Here is a 22,362-nt window from a genome sequence, read left to right as displayed (position 1 = left end):
GTTTTCATAACACTTCCATATTATTACACTTCCGTTCATTGCACTTCCATATTACACGTATTCGGCGGTTTATATTATATGCCATTTCCTTGGAAGACATTAATTATACTTCAATATTTCCGCTGGTTTTTATTATGCACCCTATTTGAAGGTTTCATTTCACATCCTCAGTGGTTTTCATAACACGCAATTATTTTGTATGGGTTTCGATACACTTCCATATCTTGGGTGATTTTCATTACGCACCCTATTTGACGGTTTTCCTTACATGATATGGTTTTCGATACACTTCTATATCTTGGGTGGTTTCCTTTACGCACCCTATTTGACGGTTTTCATTAAACGTCTTCGGCGGTTTTATTTATTCACCATTTTTCTGGAAAAATTCCATTACTCTTCCATGTCTCGAGTGGTTTTCATTACGCACCCTATTCGACGGTTTTCATTAAACGTCTTCGGCAGTTTTCTTTACCCGCCATTTTCTTGGAAGGTTTTAATTACACATTCATTTTTCGAGTGGTTTTTATTACGCACCCTATTTGACTGTTTTCATTACAAGTCTTCGGCGGTTTTCTTTACTCGCCAGTTATTAATTTCTTTTATGGTTTTAATTACACTTCCATATATCGGGTAGTTTTCATTAGACGCCCTATTTGACGGTTTTCATAACATGTCCTCGGCGATTTTCTTTCTTCGCCATTTTATTGGAAGTTTTTCATTACACTTCCATATCTCAGGTGGTTTTCATTACGCACCCTATTCGACGGTTTTCATTACACATCTTCGGCGGTTTTCTTTACTAGCCATTTTCTTGGAAGGTTTTCATTACACTTCCATATCTCAGGTGGTTTTCATTACGCACCCTATTCGACGGTTTTCATTACACGTCTTCGACGGTTTTCTTTACTCGTCATTTTCTTGGAAGGTTTTCATTACACTTCCATATCTCGGGTGGTTTTCATTACGCACCCTATTTGACGGTTTTCATAACATGTCCTCGGCGATTTTCTTTCTTCGCCATTTTCTTGGAAGGTTTTCATTTCACTTCCATATCTCAGGTGGTTTTCATTACGCACCCTATTCGACGGTTTTCATTACACATCTTCGGCGGTTTTCTTTACTAGCCATTTTCTTGGAAGGTTTTCATTACACTTCCATATCTCAGGTGGTTTTCATTACGCACCCTATTCGACGGTTTTCATTACACGTCTTCGACGGTTTTCTTTACTCGTCATTTTCTTGGAAGGTTTTCATTACACTTCCATATCTCGGGTGGTTTTCATTACGCACCCTATTTGACGGTTTTCATAACATGTCCTCGGCGATTTTCTTTCTTCGCCATTTTCTTGGAAGGTTTTCATTTCACTTCCATATCTCAGGTGGTTTTCATTACGCACCCTATTCGACGGTTTTCATTACACATCTTCGGCGGTTTTCTTTACTAGCCATTTTCTTGGAAGGTTTTCATTACACTTCCATATCTCAGGTGGTTTTCATTACGCACCCTATTTGACGGTTTTCATAACATGTCCTCGGCGATTTTCTTTCTTCGCCATTTTCTTGGAAGGTTTTCATTTCACTTCCATATCTCGGGTGGTTTTCATTACGCACCCTATTCGACGGTTTTCATTACACGTCTTCGGCGGTTTTCTTTACTCGCCATTTTCTTGGAAGGTTTTCATTACACTTCCATTTCTCGGGTGGTTTTCATTACGCACCCTATTTGACGGTTTTCATAACATGTCCTCGGCGATTTTCTTTCTTCGCCATTTTCTTGGAAGGTTTTCATTTCACTTCCATATCTCAGGTGGTTTTCATTACGCACCCTATTTGACGGTTTTCATAACATGTCCTCGGCGATTTTCTTTCTTCGCCATTTTCTTGGAAGGTTTTCATTTCACTTCCATATCTCAGGTGGTTTTCATTACGCACCCTATTCGACGGTTTTCATTACACATCTTCGGCGGTTTTCTTTACTAGCCATTTTCTTGGAAGGTTTTCATTACACTTCCATATCTCAGGTGGTTTTCATTACGCACCCTATTTGACGGTTTTCATAACATGTCCTCGGCGATTTTCTTTCTTCGCCATTTTCTTGGAAGGTTTTCATTTCACTTCCATATCTCAGGTGGTTTTCATTACGCACCCTATTCGACGGTTTTCATTACACGTCTTCGGCGGTTTTCTTTACTCGCCATTTTCTTGGAAGGTTTTCATTACACTTCCATTTCTCGGGTGGTTTTCATTACGCACCCTATTTTTCTGTCAGGTTTTCATTACCCATTCATGCGTGGTGTTCATTACTCACCGTATGTTTTTTTTTTTGGTTCCTCGATGCTCCACTGTGGATGATTGTTTCGTTCCTCTTCGCACCTTTGTAGTGATTTTGGGGACTCCGTTCCCATTTCAAATGCAGTTCCAAGTGATTCTTTCCGCTGTTTTGCTGAAGGAAATAACAACAAACATCAATGATCTCCTGGCAGGATCGCCAATGTAAATATCCTCTAGCTCTCGTTCGATTGCTAGCAGCTATATTTATTCACTGCAGAAGAATCACTTGGAACGCCAGCCGGACGCTCCCAATGTACTCGACTTGGTTCATCAACGATCCAACACTGAACTGACTGCCCGAATAAAAAATACAATACAAAAACAATATAACGTATTACAACAGTACCATTCAATATATTGGAAATACAATACAGTATATGTAAAATGACAATACAATTACAGTACAATATATTGTTTTGAACAGTTCACTGTATGGTATATGAGATTTTTGCAATATAATGTATGGGTGGTTAAGTATCGTAACAATACAAATATACATATTTACTCATACAAACATTTTGAAAATACAATACGATATAATGTTCACGTATTGTCTTGATTAGCAATTCGTGTATTGTTGTACAATACAAAAACAATTCAACGAACTGTATCATGGTTGCATTCGTCGTTACAGCTAATGTCAAGTGACTTCTAAAAAACTACTTATTTTAACTTTTTGAATATTTTTCACCCAACATTTCTTGCTTTCTGAACTTGTTTTGTTTATTTCTTTCAGCAAAGCTACATAGAAAAAAGCAACAGTTGTTTTACGCGAAAATAGGAATTTGACCAAAATTGTAAGGTATAAAACCAATTAAAAACAATACGATGTTCTGTTACAATATATTATATTGTTTTTGAATTGTATATCCAAACAAGAATAATATTGCTTCGACATTCAATTACAATACGCTGTATTGTATCCAATACGATATATTGTACATTAATGGTTTATTCCATTCACTGAATGATACGTTTTTATCCGGGTGGTCAAAGATCTATAAAGAATGGATCATTGAAGATAGTTGTTGCCAGTGCTCACCGCATCAAAACAAAAGCGCCACTGTATATGGGATTTAACATTGTGACAGCATTGCTGTTCTGTCAAACACGCAAGACTGCGGTGGCGCTATCTATACTTACCATAGCGGCCGTTTTGGTTATTTTAATGATCCATTATGAAGACTGGTTGGTCGGGTGAGGGGAGCCAAGGAGTATTATAATCTATCAAAATTAAAAATAGACCATTTCCGTGGAAAAATTTTATTGGCTTATATGCTTTCTGTCAATTTACTGAACAAACTTTCCCAAGGAACCGATATGTTTTGGAGCCTTTAACTGTAAGAAAACAATGAAAAACTTGCGGCACGTTAGTGCACCCCTCGGTCCCCTACAGTTTGTTTCACCTCGAAAAAATGTAGAGCCCTTTTTCCCGTATGGTTTTGCCACCACGTTGTGGTGAATTTACGATCAGCTGGCATGACCAGATGATTTTTATTTATGTTTTCATTCATCATGAGCCTCTGTACGTGCCATAAATTCTTTTGTTCTCCTGACTTTTACTGTGCGCCGTGTGTAGGTGCTGTCTCTCTCTCTCTCACGGGCAACTTGAAAACAGGGCGCACAGTAAAAGTCAAACGTTTTATAGCATGCACAGGCTCATAGGCCAGGGGAAGTGGTTCACCTAGAGTGAATTTCTGTCAGAGAAAAAGTAGATTTTGTATGATTTCGTATTGATCAAAACTAATCTGGAGGCAATATTGAAAACATCTTTACGAAAAATGTCGTAAATTGGATTCAATCATGTTCTCAGTGGCACAGTCACCTGTCACAACGGCTTCCTGATTATGTACTTCATTTTTCGAGGTTTTGAGAACCATCGCGTGACAATTTTCCTATAAACATTAAGGTGTCCATACTTGCCCCGCTAGCTTAATAGCGACTACCAAATATAAGCTTTTTTAAGGCCCATTCACAAATTTCATAACGCTGGAGGGGGTGGGTGGGTGTCGTAAGGCTGTTGCGGCTCATACAAAATTTGCAAAATATTCATACAAATTGCGTTACGAGGGGGTGGGGGGGGGGTATCGAGAATGGCCATTTTCAGCGTTATGAAATTTGTGAATAAACCCTTAAACCTTTTTTTGAAAACAAAATATTTTTTTCCTAATTCTGCAACCATGTTTAACAAATGCTTAAGAACTCTTAAAATCATACTGCACATAAAAAAAGTATAATATTCATGTCTTTACAGTCAAAATAGGCAAATTCCTTACGGTATCCATACTGCCCCGTGTCCCCCTACCCTACTATAAATAAATAAAAAAAAAAACATAATATGTTGATATTATCAAAGGTCTCGGCCGTCAAAAAAAGAAAGGAATCTGTCTTATAGTATTTGCCATGTTCTGGAACATAATCTATTCATTAGCTTAGTGTTACCAGAGCGCTCCATCACTTTCATTAGAGAAAGCTATCTTTACCACGATGATACAGTGACTCAACCTCATTTTCGTACGGGGCACTGTTTCCATATCAAGTAGGTTTAAAACTAATAAATGATTTACGGACTTCGATGTACTTTATCAATTACGAAGGTCGTGGGTGTCATCCATTACTCGGCAATCATAATCATATTTATTCGCTCAAATCTTTAGAATAATGGAAAAGTATTGAATTTGTGTCTTAAATTGAGCCAATCGTACACCTTACAAAAATCAAACATACAACATTTCCAAACTATTTTTTTGTGTGCTAGATGATTGCTCAATATCTTCATAACGTTGTTCAGTTGTATTAGAGTACATTTGGAAAAAATATAAGCGGACATATTTGAAACTTTTCCAATGTTTTTTGCTAAAAATAATCTAGTAAGTCGAAAAATAACGTAATTTTTCCAGGTTCACTTCATTAACAATAGGGTCCTAAAGCCCTGTCTCAATTTTATTACCAAACGCTTAAGTTTAGGGCAGAAACACATGTTTACTCAATTTTTAAATGATTTTCATTGGTTTAAGTACAAAAAACATTTTTTTTATGATTTTTAAGATTTTGTCACACCCCTTGGTTTAAACTCGAATTTTGGGTATATTTTGTTTTCCGTGTCCCTTCCGAAATGTCAGATAGGAACAACCCCAGTGTTAAAACTATATGCCCTGTGGCATTTTTGTCGAAAAAGTGAATGTCAAACAAGATCACAAGTGTCAAGGTTGATATTTGGAACCATTTTTGAAATTGAAGTTAAAAAATGATATAGCCGTTATTTGAGCGGGAAAACTTGCTAAAGTAGTTGCAAGAACATGCTCTTTCGTATTATTGAATAAAAACGAGAATTCATTAAACATTTTAGGACCCAATTATTACTACAAATACTGAACAGGTTTCAAAAACTTATAATCATTTTTAGGGTACTTACGAGTGGTTATCGGTATCTCATACTTTACAATCTTGGTTAATATAACATTTAGAAAAAAATCTAAAACCAAAAAATTTAGTCAATTACTTTCAGTTTGGCTCTTATATAGATGCACATAATCCATAGTTAATGTTCCCATCTAAAAATTGCGCAATTATTTTTTTTATTTCATATTTTACTACCAAACATTATCATAGAGATTGATAGAATAAATATTATTGCCGTGACCGCAACACATGCATTATTTGAAATGATGAAAACAACACGTTATATTCTACAGTTAACTCTCCCTTACTCGATATTGAAGGGACCATCGAGTAAGGGAGGTATCGAGATACAGAACACATATTTTTTAAATTTTAAACTTTTTATTATTTTGACAAAATACATTCAGAATAGTTATTTTAACTTGAAAAACAATACAATTTTTCCACATTTACCTATGCGATACTTTTTAACCGATCTGCAAAAATTAAAAATTTTAGCACCCAGAAATTGGCAGTAAACCTTAATTTTACTGTCAATTTAATCATAATAATCGAATTCATGAAATTTATTATCGTTTGGAGGACATTTGAAACTTTTAATGAAAATATCGAGTTAGAGAGGTAAACTTACTTGGGAAACTCAAACAGATAGCATCGAGTTAGGGAACATCGAGTTAGAGAGGTATCGACTTACAGAGGTATCAAAGCATGCTAGATTGAAGGGACCGCGCATTCCATCGAGTTAGGGGAAATATCGAGATACAGAATATCGAGTAAGGAAGAGATGACTGTAGTAAAAAGTATATCAGTGCTCTCCGCCCACTCGGAATATTTTGTATTTTTATTATAAAATAAATAAACCGCAGAATAGGGTCATATTTTGAGTATAATCAGAATAAGAATCAAAAAATAATTCGAATATTGGGATAACATCAATCATGTGAAGGTATGTACAGCATAGTGTAGGGTATTTTGTTTTAAAACGAAGTTCTTAGTTTCTGCTGACAATTTTGAAACTAACCTTTTACTGTTGTTTAGAACAAAAATTTGGTTTACATTGTTTGAAAATAACATTTCAGAAGAGTTTTGAAATTATGACATAATCATTTTCTATACTCAAGGAGAATAAATTTTTTTTATGAATTCTGTAAACTTAATATGGGTGGTAAATGACTGGACAATGCGTACCATTGGTACTTCGCGTACCTGCAGGTATAAAATAGACCCCATTTGTGGTCCTTAGCCTCTTTTCCAGTAACTCCTATCCCTACCTCCCCGTGGTGCCGCCTGGGATACGAGTAACCGTAGGGAAGATCGGGTAACCAACCCTGGTGGAACCTTGGTCGTATGCTGACAGGGAAGGGGGGCTCCTCTCTTCTGAGGGTGTAGCTTATCAGAGCGTCTGTTCTCCATGTTAGGGGCGGCTCAAAACAGCGTCTGTTCTCCATGTTAGGAGCGGCTGATCATCGTCCTAGTGCCAGCGTGGGACTCTAAACAGTGCTGTGCACGATGATCCTCCGGCGAGACAGGGGGTTGGTGCAGGCCTTACAAGCCAGCCGTAAAAATCATCAGTACAGGAAGCATACAATGTAAATTCGGACCGGAACAATCGGCATAGACCCAGGCATCGAAAACGGACTAACGATTGGAAACTCGGATCATGGAACTGTAAGTCTCTCAATTTCTTGGGAAGTACCCGCATTCTTTCCGAATTATTGAGGGTCCGCAAGTTCGACATCGTAGCGCTGCAGGAGGTTAGCTGGAAAGGGTCGACGGTACATACGTATAGGGATGGTTATACCATCTACCAGAGCTGCGGCAATAGACATGAGCTGGGCACAGCTTTTATCGTGATGGGCGAAATGCAGAGGCGCGTGATTGGGTGGTGGCCAATCGACAACAGAATGTGCAAGTTGAGGATCAAATGCCGTTTCTTCAATATCAGCATAATCAACGTGCACAGCCCTCACCTAGCAAGTGACGATGACGATAAGGACTCTTTCTACGCGCTGCTGGAACGTGAATACGACGGCTGCCCAAGACATGATGTCAAAATCGTTATCGGAGATCTCAACGCTCAGGTTGGCCAGGAGGAGGAATTTAGACCGATTGTAGGGAAGTTCAGCGCTCACCAGCTTACGAACGAAAACGGCCTTAGACTGATTGATTTCGCCGCCTCCAAAAACATGGCCATACGTAGTACCTACTTCCAGCACAGCCTCCCGTATCGGTACACCTGGAGATCACCCCAACAGACTGAATCACAAATCGACCACGTTTTGATTGATGGAAGGCACTTCTCGGACATTATCGACGTCAGAACCTATCGTGGCGCAAACATCGATTCGGACCACTACCTTGTGACGGTTAAAGTGCGCCAACGACTCTCCGTTGTGAACAACATTCAGTACCGACGCCCGCCCCGGTACAATCTGGAGCGACTCAAGCAACCCGAAGTCGCAACTGAATACGCGCAAAGCCTTGAGGCAGCGTTGCCGGAAGAGGGAGAGCTCACCGAAGCCCCTCTTGAGGACTGCTGGAGTAGTCTCAAAGCAGCCATAAACAACGCAGCGGAAGGTGCCATTGGGTTCGTGGAAGCAAATCGACGGAACGGTTGGTTCGACGAGGAGTGTCAGACGGTTTTGGACGAGAAGAATGCAGCGCGGGCGATGATGCTGCAGCAAGGCACCCGTCAAAACGTTTAACGATACAAACAGAAGCGAAGACAGCAAACCCATCTATTCCGGGATAAAAAGCGCCGCCTGGAAGAGATGGAGTGCGAAGAGATGGAGCAGTTGTATCATTCTCAAGAAACACGTAAGTTCTACAAGAAACTAAATGCATCCCGAAAAGGCTTTGTGCCGCGAGCCGAAATGTGCCGGGATAAGGATGGTGGTATCTTGACGGACGAACGTGAGGTGATTGAAAGGTGGAAGCAGCACTACGATGAACACCTAAACGGCGCAGAGGAGGAAGATCAAGACAGCAGGAGGAATGGCTTCATCAGTACGGCGGATGAGGGAGACGTACCAACTCCCACAATAGGTGAAGTGAAGGATGCTATCAAACAGCTCAAGAACAACAAAGCAGCTGGAAAGGATGGTATTGGAGCGGAACTTATTAAAATGGGCCCGGACAGGTTGGCCACTTGTCTGCACCGATTGATAGCCAGGATCTGGGATACAGAACAGCTACCGGAGGAGTGGAAGGAGGGAATAATATACCCAATATTCAAAAAGGGTGACAAGTTAGAATGTGAGAACTATCGAGCGATCACCATTCTTAATGCAGCCTATAAAGTGCTTTCCCAGATCATCTTCCGCCGTCTATCGCCACTGGCAAGCAGATTTGTTGGAAGTTATCAAGCCGGATTTGTGGACGGTCGATCGACGACAGACCAAATCTTTATGTTGCGGCAGATCCTCCAAAAGTGTCGCGAATATCAAGTCCCTACGCACCACCTATTCATCGATTTCAAAGCGGCCTACCATCGACCGCGAAGAGCTATGGAAGATTATGGACGAGAACGGTTTTCCCGGGAAACTGACTAGACTGATCAAAGCAACGATGGATAGTGTACAGTGCTGTGTGATGATATCGGGTGCTTTATCGGACCCGTTTGAAACACGCAAAGGACTTCGACAAGGCGATGGTTTTTCCTGCCTCCTGTTCAATATTGCGCTAGAAGGTGTTATGAAACGGGCGGGCTTCAACATGCGGGGCACGATCTTCAATAAATCCAGCCAGTTCATTTGTTTCGCTGACGACGTGGACATTGCACATTGGACCGAATCGACAATTTAGCCGGAAAAAAGTGTTATCTCTGTTCTCGTCGAATTTAGACGTTCGATGTCTTCAGAGAAGTTATTCGTAATTGAGTTTTGCATCTTTTAAGGAAAAAGTTAAATAGGGTGGCCCATATTTAAGCTAAAATTTCGACTCAAACTTTTTTGTTTGATGAAATTTGTGGCTACGCTCTTCTGCAAACTTTTAGAAAATATTATTTTGAACAACTTTGTCGAAGACACTTTTGATCTAACTCTTCATTTGAGCTAAGTAAATTGATTTTGAAAGTATTAACTTAGGGTGGACCCAAAAAATCAGTTATTTTGATTTAACTTTTTTGTTTTCAGTTTTACGTGAATGTGGTCTTCAGAAGAGTTGTAGAGGAAGTAAAGATACACGTTTTTGCTGAACATCGCAAGTTTGTAATTTTTGTGATTTTGAAGTTATAAGCAAATTTAAGTGAAAAACTATGAAATCTTTAGATGCCCATAACTCATGGAGTTGGTTCGATAAATTTTTTCTTTAAGTGGCCTTCGAAAGGCCATACAATAGGCAACTTTTGCTGAAAAAATTGTGAGAACGTATTTTTTGTAAATTGAGAAAATTCACTTCAAAGATACACTTAAAAAACTCGAAATTCGCTTGTAACTCACAAGATTTTAAAGTTCACGGCGTGCTATCTTCAGCAAAGTTGCAGAATTTCATTAAATCTACAACTTTCCCATACACCAATTTTAAGAGAAATGTGCAACAAAATATGAAGAAATGATGATACGATTCAGATGTAGGTCACCTTATATTTATTACTATAAAACATTAAGTTATTATATCAGCAGTCGCTTTCATATACTTGCTGTTGTAAACTTTGTATGGTATTGTGATTTTATTATTATTTTATCAGTACTCAGTAGTATAATTCACGTATAATTCAAAATGTAAAATGATGCCAATGCAATATAAGAAACTTTAACTGTTTCGTCATTGTGACAGCCTTTTGTGACTGAATACATACAATAGTGTCCTGGGATACAGAACTGTGGGAATGGTGGAATAATCTAACATTATTGAAGAAGCCAACGTTATCAAAAAGTGTGCAGGTTTGGAAAATTATTGATAGAATAAAAGTACAATTATATTGCTACTACTTGAATAATTTTGTATTAACTATTAGTAAAATGTATTATAAGTTCTAATATTTTTGTTTCACATTTCTCTTAAAATTAGTGTATGGAAAAGTTATAGATCTAGTTAAATTCTACAACTTTGCTGAAGACAGCACGTCGTTAACTTTAAAATCTTGTGAGTTACAAGAGAATTTCGAGTTTTTTAAGTATATTTTTGAAGAGAATTTTCTCAATTTACAAAATATACGTTCTCGCAGTTTTTGCAGCAAAAGTTGCCTATTGTATGGCCTTTCGAATGCCACTTAAAGAAAAAATTTATCGAACCAACTCCATGAGTTATGGGCATCTAAAGATTTCATAGTTTTTCACTTAAATTTGCTTATAACTTCAAAATCACAAGAATTACAAACTTGCGATGTTCAGCAAAAACGTGTATCTTTACTTCCTCTACAACTCTTCTGAAGACCACATTCACGTAAAACTGAAAACAAAAAAGTTAAATCAAAATAACTGATTTTTTGGGTCCACCCTAAGTTAATACTTTCAAAATCAATTTACTTAGCTCAAATGAAGAGTTAGATCAAAAGTGTCTTCGACAAAGTTGTTCAAAATAATATTTTCTAAAAGTTTGCAGAAGAGCGCAACCACAAATTTCATCAAACAAAAAAGTTTGATTCAAAATTTTTGCTTAAATATGGGCCACCCTATTTAACTTTTTCCTTAAAAGATGCAAAACTCAATTACGAATAACTTCTCTGAAGACATTGAACGTCTAAATTCGACGATAACAGAAATAACACTTTTTTCCGGCTAAATTGTCGATTCGGTCCAATGTGCATTGTCGGAAGAACGTTCCAGGTGGTTGCTGAACAGTATACCAGGCTGAAACGTGAAGCAGATCGGGTTGGATTGAAGGTAAATACGTCGAAGACGAAATATCTGCTGGCTGGAGGAACCGAGCGCGATAGAGCTCGCATAGGCAGACGCGTGACGATCGACGGGGATGAGTTCGAGATGGTGGACGAATTCGTCTACCTCGGATCATTGATAACGTCGGATAACAACTGCAGCAGAGAAATTCGAAGACGTATCATCGCCGGAAGTCGTGCTTACTATGGACTCCACAAGACCTTGCGGTCTGGTAAACTTCACTTCCGTACTAAGTGTACCATGTACAAGACGCTAATAAGACCGGTAGTCCTCTACGGGCATGAGACGTGGACAATGCTCGAAGAGGACCTGCAAGCGCTAGGAGTTTTTGAACGACGTGTGCTTAGGACGATCTTCGGCGGAGTATGTGAGAACGGCGTATGGAGGAGAAGAATGAACCACGAGCTTGCGCAACTCTACGGTGAACCCAGTATCACGAAAGTCGCCAAAGCTGGAAGGGTACGATGGGCGGGACACGTTGTGAGAATGCCGGACAACAATCCCGCAAAAATGGTGTTCAACTCAAATCCGGCCGGTACAAGACGAAGGGGAGCGCAACGAGCTAGGTGGTTTGACCAAGTGGAGCAGGATCTTGGAAGTGTGGGGCGATCGAGGAATTGGAGGTTAGCAGCCATGGACCGAGTTAGTTGGCGTAACATTGTGACGCAGGTCATGTCTTGAAGGACGTAGCGCCAGCAAAAGAAGAAAGAAAGAAAAGAAAGAAAGATTAAAATTCAGTTTGGAATGTTGTATGTTTAAATTTTGATAGGTGTACGAATATGGGATTGGGTGAATTTCAGACACAAATTCAATACTTTTCCATTAATCCAAAGATGAATGTAAACGAAAACATTTTATGGCTGTCAAATAATAGATGACACCTATAGCCATCAATATAGATAAAGCATTTTAAACTCTGTTAGAACGACCAAGTCCGTTTAGCGTAATTCAAATTTTATTTTGCTTTTAGCTGTAAATAACAATAGTAATTAGATCGTAAGAATTTGTGCTAACTGCAGTGTCTACTTACAATCTTGGTGTTCGCACTAGTTTAGGTTATGTTTTCTCTCTGTTGGAAACCTTGGATCAGTTAGGCAATCGATCTATTATAATCATAATTAGTTAACATGTAGAAAGGTAATGATTAAAATAGTTCTTAATAATTCCGTTTACCTTCGATTATCGCAACTTAGGCTAATAATTCCTATCGATGTTTTTTTCAGCTAAGTTTGCACTATGGTCGAAGCTAATAATGCGATATTTCTCGCCTATAAAACGCAACAAATTTAATGATATGCAATTCGATTTCATGTGTGTTACTTACGAATAGGTTCTTAATATTATGGATTCAAAAAATAGCTTTAGATTTTAATGAGTTGTTACTGCAAATTAACCAAAATAAATCGCCAAAGGTATTCAAGAATGATAATGACTCAGCTTCGATCAAATGACACCTAAAATCCAGTCTCTTCTGTCCACACTGACAATTGTCCGCTGACCCTTTTGTACATTAGCCGAGCTCAGGCCGGGGGGTGATCATCGATGTGTTGTAACAATTCCCCCTCCCGTGAAGCCTGGTGATGGTCTACAGATTCTGAAGAACTCTCATCAGCTTCACCAACGAATCCAACATAAAGCAACGCTAGTTTTACCACCGGTCGTTTGTACAATCCTCTGGCCGTGCGCACTAGAGCCTGACGTACTCGTCCGTCCCGTCCTACGAATACCTTCTCCACCCTTGCCCTTACATACTGGTTACGCACCGCACCACCCACGATCAGCACTAGATCACCTTCCCGAATATCTCGCACCTCCTCCAACCATTTACCACGGCGTCTGATAACCGGTAAATACTCCTTAATCCACCTCCTCCACATCGTATCGGTTATGTGTTGAGTGAGGGACCAGTGGCTCCGAAGATTAGTTCGGAAATCTATTGGCTTTGAAGGTGGCTGTTTGACTCCTGACGAGCTTCCCAACAAAAAATGGTTTGGAGTTAGTGACTCCTCATCTGCACTTTCCAGAGGCACATAAGTCAATGGCCTCGAGTTGATCATCGACTCGGCATCGGCAAGAATGGTGGCTAATGTCTCATCGTCGAGTAATCGTGGTGCCTCGATGATCGTTCCAATAGCTTGTTTGACGGAGCGAACTAAGCGCTCCCATACTCCGCCCGTATGGGGAGCGTTTGGGGGGTTAAAGCACCAACGGGTGTTGGTGTTAGTAAACGTTCCAGCGAGGTCATCATTTATTGTTTGCATTTCTTGTTGCAGTTGTTTGTTGGCACCTACGAAGCAGGTCCCATTATCACTAAAAATTTCCGCAGGAACGCCGCGGCGGGCAATAAATCTTCTGACCGCCATTATGCATGACTCGCTCGACAAGCTATAGACCACTTCAAGATGTATGGCTCTCACCGTTAAACATGTGAAGGAGCCACCCAACGTTTCGATTGCGTTCGACCCACCTTCACGAGCAAAGGCCCGAAATATTCCACCCCGACATAGGTGAACGGTTTGATAAACGGAGTCAATCGTTGTTTCGGCAGCGGAGCCATAGGTGGTGGGCGAGGAATTACGTTGGCCAAATGACAGATGAGACAGCTCTTTGTGACTTTCTTAACGAGTGCTCTCAGCCGCCGAATTTTGTAACGCTGACGCATTTCGTTAACTACTGTCTCTGAGTGGGCATGGTGGTATAAGCGGTGGAACCAGTCTGCAAGGAGAGATGATATTAGGTGGGTATCTGGTAATATGACGGGATACTTAGCTTCGTGTGGCGCATACCAAGCGGCGCCGATTCTTCCACGCATACGCAGAATACCATCCTCGTCCAAATTATGTCGGGCATCAGCGCTTCCCTGTGTCCCCTGTAGTAAATGCCGTTCTTCAGCAAAAACTTCGTTCTGACCTGCTTCCATAAAGCCTTCTCCGCATGCTGAAGTTTAGATTGCGACAACATACCAAGTATTGTTGCTTCCCCATTTCTTCGGCGCTTGAGATTCTCGATGAAACGAAGTACATAGGCTTGTGTTCGTTGAAGTCGCTCCCACTTACTGAAACGAGTCACGTCAACTACTGGCTGGGCTGGCTGCCAGTGTACGTGTTGCACATTGCTCAACTCTGTGGCGGTCGTGAAACAACGAATATTGGGCCACGAATCTTCAGGGTTATACAAGAAAGCAGGTCCACGGAACCACTGAGTTTCCGTGTCGAAATTAGGGCCATTACCCCACTTCGTGGCAAAATCGGCTGGATTTTGGCTAGATGGTACATATCTCCATTCACTCATTCGTGTTGACGATAATATTTCCCCGATTCTAACCGCAACAAACTGATGATACCTTCGGTGATCAGAGTTGATCCAAGCGAGGACGGTTTTTGAATCACTCCAAAAGTACTTCCATTCGATTTGGTATGTTTGAGAATTGATCACCAATTCTGCTAGACGTGTGCCTCAAACGACAGCGTTAAGTTCAAGCCGAGGGACGGAGAGTACCTTGATTGGCGCAACCTTGCCTCTTGCAGCAACCAACGCCACTTCGATTCCTGCAGGTCCAATAGCACTGAAATACGCCACACATGCGTACGCTTCGGTGCTAGCATCGACAAATACGTGGAGTTCTACTGGGCTTGTTACCGTATGCCGGAAATAGCTGCGTGGTATTCGTAGACTATTTAGCAGAATAAAACCACTTATCCAAAGCCGCCATTTGTGAAGCAATTGAAATAACTATTCTTTCTAAGGATTGTAAATGTAACACGTCAGAGTTCGTGGCAAGTCAAACTAGATATAGTTTATTCCCCTATTCGATACATCGCTCATGCCTATGATCTAATCGATAGCTCTCAATCTGAGAACCCTCTTATGGGTTCTGCTATTTCACCGAAAGTAGCATCTTCGCTCCGCCACTACAACTCCTTTTCCCTAAAGTCGAGAGCTCATTCGAATCTATTATTAATCCTAAACTTATAAAAAATCAGAAAGCAAACTTCTTCTTCATGCTTGCAAGGTAAAAATATTTAAAATCTATTTGTCTAGCTATTTGCTTAAAACATTCGAAAATTCAACAAAATTCAATAGTACACGAAATCTATTTTCCTTTTCTTCTTAGATTTTCTTTTGCTAGTTCTCTTATTAATCACTTGATCGGAGGTTCGAACACCTTCCGCATTAACTTCTATATCATTGGCAAGATTGGTCGCTCCTCTTGCATCAACATCGATGAGAGCGGAAGCAACCTCAGCTGGAGTAGATAAAAGGTTCCAACTGGAATCCTGTTCCTCATCGAACAACGTAGAATCGGCCGCAAAGCCATAAAAGTCCGAATCAGAATCATCATACTCCTCTTCCTCACTCCTCCTGCGTTTTCTGCTGGGACCAGCGTTGCCAAAATCTTCATTCAAATTGCTGTTGCTAGTGCAAGAAAGTTGTGCTGTTGAAGTGCTGGGACTCTCTCCACTAAAAACAAAGCGTTGAGTAAATCTTCGGCGAGAGTCCTCGGGGATCTTGACTTGACGTTTGTGCGCAGACACAATTCTTCCCCGCAAAGATATGTTTTACATCATTTATCACTTCCTCTCTCGTTACATCCTCCATCACGGCGTTTATACGGTGTATAGGCATAATCGGATCCACGAATGTTCTCCTCCATCCCTCGAAGAAAACGTCCAGCCAGCTGCGGCCCATGAGCGGAACAAAATCATTAGCTCCCTGGAGCACAATCAAATACTGATCACTTAAAATTCCATTCAACTCTACAGAAACTTTCGCTTTGCCTAAAATGTTTAGCCTATTACCGTCAATAACATACAGTTTCCTATTGCATTTTTCTAAATGGCATTTACGAAAATTTCGCAGAAAAAGAGATTCAGATACTACGCTTTCCGCGGAACCGCAGTCCACTTCCATCGATAAACGCTTCTTGTCAATCATCGCCTCAACGTAACACGGTGCGTTCGTTTTACTCCTGGCAGAAACCATCATGCAATGAATGTCCTCATCATCGGTGTCTGATTTGTTCAAATCCACTTTCAAACGCTTGAACAAAGCCGATGAGTTAGAAGTCGAAGGTTTGGGAGAGTCAATAAAATTAACAAATTGCCTACTCTTACGAGGACTCTTCCTCTTCAATCTGTAGCAAAATTTCTTGGTATGGCCAGCTTTATGACAAAAGGAACACAAAAACTTTTTTTTTTTCCACTATCATCCCCATGCTTTCTACCTTCGCTTCTGCTTCTAGAATAATACGAACTATTCCTATCAAAACTCTTGCTCCTACTGCGAAAATGTGACCTGGGTGAATTGCGAACGATCCTTCTGCCAAGCCTAGCAACTACACTGCCTCTTTGTTCATCGTCGCGATTAACAAAACGAGTACTATTCGATGACAACTCTTGATTGACGATCAATTTCTCTGCCTTCGCAGCCGTCAAGTCGTCCTCGTCAAACAATCTTTTCTGCAAATTTCGGTCATACGATCCCAAAACTAATGCATCACGAATAGCTCGTTCTTTGAAATCTCCAAAGCCGCACAATTCAGCCATTTGCTTAACGGCAAGTACGAAATCCTCAGATTTTTCATACTGCCCCTGTCTACGGGTCCAAAACTTAAAAGTATGTATGACATCGGAATCCTTCTTGTCATACCTCTTTTTCAAAGCGTCCGTAATTTGCCTATATGTTAAATCTTTAATGTTTTGCCCCGGAAAAAGTAATTTAAGCTGACTATAAACTTCTGTGCCACAAACGGCCAAAAACGAAACTTTGAACCTATCAGCAGTGTAATTGTTATGCTCAAACAAAAATTCTAGTTGCTCCAAATATTGCGAAAAAGGAATCGTTCCCGGTACATACGGCTCGGTTGTTGTCGTTAACGACATCCTGATTAAAAAAAAATAAAATAAAACAAAAGCACAATATGCAAATTAATCCACCTATTCGGCTTTAAAATCCGACAATTAAAAACACTACAAAACAGCTACAACCCAAAAGTCAAAAGGAAAACGTTTCACGTACCTGTAAAATGCACTCTGCAACGGCGGTGCACAACCAAAAGCGCAACAAAACACCAAAGCAGTCAGCAGCAGCAACTAGCAACAACAAAGCACTTTCCAACCAGCTCGCAACCGGTCCTCCACAGCAGCCGCAACAACAACTTCTAATCCGGAAAAGCAGCAAAATCCTCAGTCGGACGATGCACTCACTTCGCAGCAATGTCAGCAAAATGACAGAGGTCGACGAACTTCACCTCGATGTGCAGCACACCACCAACAGAACGGTTGCACTTTCGTACACTCGACGGCAAGCAACAGGCACACAAAATGCACTTTTCGGCGATGTTCACTCGCTGCGTCAAACTGTCAAAACATGGAAAAGTGGTAGGCTGGTTTTACCACACTGTTTCCACAGTTGACTACGATGAGGTGCTGGAATTGTTCAATTCACCGAATGCTTTGTGCTGTGGATAAAAGAAAAATAAAGTATAAGAAAACTGCAACAACAAAAATTGCTTTAGGCGAAAGACAATAGTCTTTTCTTCTTTTGTATAGTGCGAAATAAAGCACTGCAAAGAAATAAAAATGAAATCCTTCCACACAATAATGTTAGCGTCAAATTCAAAAGGCAATCTTGCAGCCACGCTAAACGACAAAATGCATGGAGTTATACAATTTTTTCACCACACTCGGAACGAAAGAAATAATTTTGCACGCTTTTCTACAAATTGGCTCGTAATTCACAATAACGTCGCACTAAAAACCAACTCACGCCGAAAAAAAATCACACCAAAATGATCCAAAAAATCACCAGCGGTCGTGAAAATAAACGGGAAAAAGTGGTCCAAATCCTCTACCTCGTCGACACTGAAATAACTATTCTTTCTAAGGATTGTAAATGTAACACGTCCGAGTTCGTGGCAAGTCAAACTAGATATAGTTTATTCCCCTATTCGATACATCGCTCATGCCTATGATCTAATCGATAGCTCTCAATCTGAGAACCCTCTTATGGGTTCTGCTATTTCACCGAAAGTAGCATCTTCGCTCCGCCACTACAGCAATGGGCCGTCTATCGGGGCATCCCACCCTATACCAGCCGCCCACGCATCTTGGATTAAAATTCGACCATGAATGAGAAAGAAGGTAACGAGTCCGAGTGGGTCAAATAGACTCATAACCACTCTGAGCATCTCGCGTTTCGTAGGCACGTGTAGCGACTTGAACATTTTTGAAATTTCCTCCTTCGGAGATAGGGCGTAAGAGAACACATCAGTTTTGGGGTTCCACTTCATTCCCAAAACAGATTCTACCTTTTCAGCCCGGGTAATGTTGTTGTTCCTTTTCTTTTTGTCGAGGGTCTTCTTGGATGGCCTCGAGCAATTTCTCCGAATTTGACAGAAAGTTTCTAATCTCAAATCCACCCTTAGAGTGGATGTATTTAACGTCTTTTACGACTTCGATAGCTTCATCAACAGTTGCGAAGCTATCAAGATAATCGTCCACATAGTGGAACTTGATGATCGCTATTGCGGCCCTGGGGAACTGCTGCATATAGTCCTGTGCGTTTAAGTTTTTTACAAACTGGGCAGAACTTGGGGAACAAGTTGACCCAAACGTTGCTACATCGATTATGTAAATGTGGGGGGTTTCGTCGGGGTCTGTTCTCCACAAAAATCGCTGGGCATGTCGGTCCTCGGCACGAATCAGCATCCGGAGAAACATCTCCTTGATGTCACCGCTCACCGCAAACTTATGCTCGCGAAAATGGCTGAGGACGGCGACTAATGGTGTAAGTAAATCCGGTCCCTTTAGCAAGGCCGAATTGAATGACACTCCATGGACCTGAGCTGCAGCGTCCCAGACGAGTCTGATTTTCTCTGGTTTTCTCGGGTTGATGACGATGCTTAACGGAAGATACCAAACACTTCCGCCCTCCGCGGCTACCAATTCCTCTGGAGAAGCTTGATGGCAGTAACCTTTCGCAACGTATTCGTCCAGTAATTGCTTTACGCGGGATTTGAGAATTGGTTCCTTGTTCAGTTTCCTTTCCAATGCTTCGAGTCTCCGAACTGCCATGGGATAACTGTCCGGAAACTTCATGTCATCAGCTTTCCATAACAGTCCAGTCTCGAATCGTTGTCCAACGCGACGAGTGGTCTCTTCAAGCAGCCTCCGTGCCCTTTTCTCCGCTTCAGATTCTGGAATAGGAAAAGATAGATCAACTCCTGCCTTGTCCAGGGTGAAGTAGTCGCTGAGTTGTTGATTCAGTTCTCGATCTGGAACTTGAACAGCCGAAGCATGGAAGTGAACTGATACAGAGGACAATGGTGAGCTTCCACCGCCCCCATAGATAGTCCACCCTAATCTGCACTTGGCTGCGGTTGGCTCCTTGGGCCCACCCTCACGTATTTTTAGCGGAATTCCTAGACTGAGATTGTCTACACCTATGAGGATTTTTGGTTCAACCATCTCGTAGTCCTCAAGATACGGGTATTTCGCACTCAGAAGCCTGTATGGCAGCGATTGTTTCGGAAGCAACAAGTTATCCACCGTTCTGGCGTCGATCAGTTGGTAATTTTGCGAATTCCTCTCTTTTCGCGTGACGTTGCCTGTCCATTGCAATGTAAGAGGCTCCACTGGGCCAGTGAGTCCAAGAGCATCAGCTAATGAGCGATCCAAGAGAGTTGACGAGAATCCTTCATCGATAAACGCAAATGTGGACAGCTGAACACTATCTTTGGAGAGAGTGACCGGAAGTATACGGAAAAACGGAAGTAGTTGCCGATTATCAGTACGCAGCGATGAGTGGCTTGTAGATAGGTGTACCGGGTCACGGGAAACCGGTGCGTGTAAGAGGGAATGGTGTTTCTCCTGGCATCCTTCAACGTCGCATCCCTTAAAGGTCTTACAGGGCCACTTCTGATGAAAGTTTAGACGTGTTCGGCACAGGTTGTTTTGTCGCACGAATTTCATACGATCTTCGAAACCTCTTTTCCTGAATTCCTTGCAACCCCACAGTCGGTGGCTAGGACTGCTACACATGGAACAGACCCTGGCTGGTTTTTTCGTTGACTCCTCGTTGTTTGATGAATATGCCGAATGTTTGTCATGAGAGTACGAATACGCTACAGGCTATTCTCTACTTCTTGATTTATCCGGTTTTGTGTTCGTCACGGTTATCGGAATTTCGAAGGAAACTTCGCTAGCTGCTTGCATCAACTGTTCCATGAAATTTCCGAAAGTTGCGAGAGTCGGTGCGGAATTTAGAATTTTGTACCTGGCCCAGTCTAGTTTGAGCTGTGCCGGCAGCTTTGCCACTAGCTCCTGAAGCAGCGTGGGGTTGTTTAGGTGATTCTCTTGCTTTGCCGCCTGGAGATGAACGACTAAATTCTGAACAGCCAGGCCAAAGTCTATTAAGGTTTCAAGGCGATCCGGCTTTGGAGCTGGAAGTCGTTGTATCCGATCCAACATCGATCGAATAATCAGCTCAGACCGACCGAATCGCATTTCGAGAGTTTTAATGACATGCGGGACTCCTTCGGGCATCAATAGCCTACTACGAACGGTTTCTAAGGCGCTGCCGCGTAAGCACCTTTGGAGCCGAACCTGGTTTTCCACATTGGAGAATCCGCATGCTGCCGTTGTTTCCTCGAAAATTCGAATAAACATAGGCCAGTCTTCCGGGTTTCCATTGAACACTGGAAGATCCTTTCCGGTAACCTGACGTGCTGCGATCTGCATGTACGCGGGAGGCAGTGAAGGTTGAACAGTTTGCTGTGGCGAAGGAAAATTGTGCAACGACATATTTTGAAATGGGGACGCAATCTGCTCATGCAAACGATGTTCCGTGGAAATCGGTTGATGGTGAAGGTGAGAAACATTTCCGACAATCAACGATGGTCGTGATGGAGGCAGTGGCAGAGGGGCTTTTCGCGAAGGAAGATCCGTTGTCTCTTGTTTTTGGAGATCTTTCTGTTTGTCTTCCTGACGATCCGTTAACCACTTTTCTACCTTGCTGCTCTTCGTTCCAGCCGAGAATTCGGAAACAGACGATCCTCGATCGCTCATCTGGGCATGTTGCCTAATCAGCTCCTGGCGCTTTTCGAGAGATGCTTGCTTCATTCGCAACCTTTCTTCTTGTAGGGCTTTCTGTTTCGCCAGCTTCTCTTCGCGTAGCTTGGACTCTTCTTCCTGACGACGATGCAGTTTATCGATTTGCCGCTGCTTTTTTTCAAACTCAAGTCGCTCTAGTTCTTCCTTTTGTAGAAATTCTTCCTCCTTCAAACGTTCCTGCTCCTCCAATAACTTCAATTGCTCTTCGATGATATCTGATCGGTTGGATGTAGCACTCCCGGTTTTCGAACGGACGACGATGTCCACGGTCCTTTTGTATCTTGACGAAGCTTTACTGCTGGCAACCTTCGATCGAGTTTTCATCGTATGCGTTTGCTGCACACCATCCTTGTCTCTGGCGGTGTTCGAGCTGGACGGGTGGCCTTTAAGTTCACATCCTCGGCATATCCAATGATGATTTTCCACGCTCGCATCAACTCCTACACATCCGAAGTGGTGCCAATCTCCACATATATCGCAAGCGACCATTGCATCCGCTGTATCTGGTCGATTACACGATCGACAACCTGGTTTAGGGGTACCCTCTTTATCCATCTTGACGAGGTCAAGATTCTAAAAGATTTTGTTAGAACGACCAAGTCCGTTTAGCGTAATTCAAATTTTATTTTGCTTTTAGCTGTAAATAACAATAGTAATTAGATCGTAAGAATTTGTGC

Source organism: Aedes aegypti, chromosome 1 (assembly GCF_002204515.2).
Source record: "Aedes aegypti strain LVP_AGWG chromosome 1, AaegL5.0 Primary Assembly, whole genome shotgun sequence".
NCBI classification, from domain to species: domain Eukaryota; kingdom Metazoa; phylum Arthropoda; class Insecta; order Diptera; family Culicidae; genus Aedes; species Aedes aegypti.
This window is presented reverse-complemented; position numbering follows the sequence as displayed.